Below are 3293 nucleotides of genomic sequence, written 5' to 3' on the forward strand. Positions count from 1 at the left end.
GTTCCCCTCTCCGCAGGGGATTTTGGTCTTCTGCTGGAGCGCGGGCGGTATTGTCCTAGGCCCTACACCGCCTCACACCGCGCAGCCAGAAGAAGAGAGAGCACGGCCTCGTCAGCGGCGATGACGGGGCCCTCGACAGGCGGCCATGTTTTTCCCCCGCCAGAGGTATCCTGGGCGTTGATTCGACAGGTGTCCACAAGGCCGACAGCCTTGGCGGCCGAGGGATCGGCCATGTAGGATGGGTTCGGCTTGAACAAACAAGCCGTCACCGTCCTGCCGCGAGCAGCCCGCTCTCCGATCACTCCCTTCCCCAACACCAGCGGAAGAAGTGGGCTCTAAAAAAGTATGATTGTTTCCTTTGGCTGCGGGCCGCGTGCCTTCGTTGATGCGCGGGCGGCCCCCCTTTTCGCTTCTCATGGGGACAGGGGCTGACACCCAGTTGATGGCTGAGCCTGGGTCTGTCCGTGAGAATGTTGTGCTGTCAAGCGGCTCCCACACCTTGAACTGTGTTGGTTGAGCCTGGTGTTACGTCTGTCAACTTAAGTGTTGTCAGCAGGGGGGCTCGAAACCTTTTGAGGCACACAGTGTGGGCTTCCCCGGCCTCGCCTTCGCCAGGCCAGGTATCATGTTGGTGCTCCCACTCCTGAAATATTGGCAAGTGGTCGCAGCTCACATGGTTTGGGGTGGTAGTAATATCACTGCAGGGCTACGGTGTGTAGGAACCCATGGGGGCCTTACACCTTGCATGTCCGGCTGCAGAACAACTCCTTCAGCATGTTCTGGAGGGGTGTTCAGTGGGGGGGCTTTTTTGATCGGAAGCCCCCCGTATCAGACAGGCCCTTTCTGTCGGGGTTCCCCCTTGGGTGCGATTGCCTCGTGGGTGGTGTCGGGCAGGTGTTCCGACACGGAACGCGCTCCTCGCACGGTTCCAGGGTTGTCTTCGCACAGCGGGGGGACCGGGCCAACTATCTACAGTTCCTGGCGGACCTGCGCCACGTGACGGCGGGTGCGTTGGGAGTGTCGTCACATAAGACTACGGCAGTACCATATGTCGAGGTAGATGGAGAGAATGGTGAGGCGGGGACTTGTGTTTACACAACCCCACCCGTTTTCAGGTTTGGTACAGACCCTGTTGTCGGGGTCTCCAGCAGGGACAGCTCTGGTCGACGAGATCCAATCTCTGTGGACGAAGCAAGCCATCGTCGTGGCGTTCTCCTCCCAGTGTTCTCTGCCCGAGAAGTCGGGAGGGAGGGGTGTAAGACCCTGGCTGGACCTGTCCCATGGGAAGGTTCAGCATTTTTTGGATCGTCTCCTACCTGTTGAACACTGTCAGGTGGGGGTCTGGTTCTCCTCCATAGACCTGTAGGATGCGTATGCGCATCCCCGATCTTCCATCCTAGGGCTTACCTACGCTTCCTTTGCAGGGTTAGCGTATGAGTACCAGAGGCTGCCGTTCGGTTTTCTCTGGCTCCCCGCATCTTCACCAAGTGCGTGGAGGCCGCACTGGGGCCTCTGCGTCATCCGGGGTTACGGAGTGTTCTGCCCTGATGACGTTCTGGTCCTTCGCGGTCAAGGTGGATCGTCAGGTCTCGTACCAGGCAGGTCTCTACCAGCCTGGGGTTGCTGTAGACTGGATGTAGAGTATTCCTCTTCCCAGTCAACGGTTGGAGGGCTATGGGCATCCATCTCAGAGCGTGTTGTCAACACGCTCGGGAGGTTCCGTCCTAGGACGGTTACGGCGCTGTCTCACGTCGCGTTTTCACCGACGCCTCCCTCGCTGGTGATGCGTCGGGCCAACGCAGTAGGGGGCAGCTGGCAAACCATGCTGCCCGGTCTGCGCTACGTTCAATGTGTTGGTGTTGAAAGCGGTCCTTCTGGTCCACAAATGGTGTTGGTCAGGACGGACGATACGACGTCAGTGTCGTGTATCGACAGACAGGGAGGAGTACGCTCCCCCTGTCTGCACCAGGCGGCGGGCGGCTGGCTATGGGCGTCCTCCATCTGCGCGGCCTAAGGGCTCCCCACATCCCCGGCAGGGAGAATGTGGGTGCAGGTGTACTGTCGCGGGGCGGCCCTCATCCTGACGGGTGAGGATTGTGTCTGGACATGGCCAGGCAGGTCTGGGACCGATGCCGTGCCGCCAGGGATTCTTCCCCATACATCTGTTAGGTCAGTTGTTGGGACGGGTACGTTGAGGGGCGCAGGTTCTTGATCCTGATGGTGTTACCATCTGGAATGCGCATGCTCCCTCCACTGTCGCGCTTACGCGGGCAGATGACGTATGTTCCAAGTGTGGTGTAAGGCGGGGGGCCGGGACTCAGTCTCCTGCCCCCTGGATGCTGTCCTTAGTTACCTCCAGTCTCTCCTTGATAGACTGTCGGCTTCGACGGTGAGGGTATATGCAGCAGCTATATCCTCCTATCATGAGGGGTTTGAGGGGATGTCTTGTTCAGCCACCCTCTTGTGAAGCGTTTCCTGCTTGGCGCTCGACGCGTTAAGCCGGTGCAACGCTCCTTGGCTCCGACTTGGGATCTTCAATTGGTCCTCGGTCGGTTGTCCTTGGCCCCGTTTGAGCCGCTCGAGCGGGCGCCGTTGGGACAGCTGTCCTTCAGGACCGCGTTCCTTCTGGCTGTCACTTCCGCTAAACGCGTAGGTGAGCTCTGTGCTCTCTCGGTACGTCCAGAGTGCCTGTCTTTTCGGACCGATTGCGGTGTCACTCTGCGACCTAATCCTGCTTTCGTGCCTAAGAATATCCGGAGTTCCTTCCGCTCCCGGGATATTGTGGTTCAGGCGTTTCGTCCTCCTCCTCACACTAGTGAGTTAGATGCGGGCCTTCACCTGTCATGTCCAGTCCGTGCTTGGGGATTTACCTCAGCCGTACTCAGGATTTCAGGGTTACCGACCAGCTTTTTGTCTGTTACGGTGGGGCTCGTGCTGGTAAGGCACTGTCGGAGCAGCGCCTGTCCCATTGGTTGTGCGAGGGTGTTACCCTCTGCTACACGTTGGCTGGGCAGGATCCCCCTGGGGGCGTCAGGGCGCACTCCACTCGTGGGGTGGCTGCCTCTGCCGCTCTCCTGGGTGGGGCCTCGGTGGAGGACATCTGTGCTGCAGCTTCATGGTCCTCACCGGGCCCCTTTGTAAGGTTTTACCTCGTGGACATGACCGGGGGTTCTGTCTCCCAGGCGGTTCTGGGGTCTGTGGCCTTTCCTGCTTCCCGTCCTTTGGTCGGGTAGCAGGAGTGTATGGGTATGGGCCGCAGTGTGTTGAGTCACACGTGGTTCCGCCTGTACGGT

This window comes from Notolepis coatsorum (genome assembly GCF_963971535.1).
Source record: "Notolepis coatsorum genome assembly, chromosome: 15".
Taxonomy (NCBI): domain Eukaryota; kingdom Metazoa; phylum Chordata; class Actinopteri; order Aulopiformes; family Paralepididae; genus Notolepis; species Notolepis coatsorum.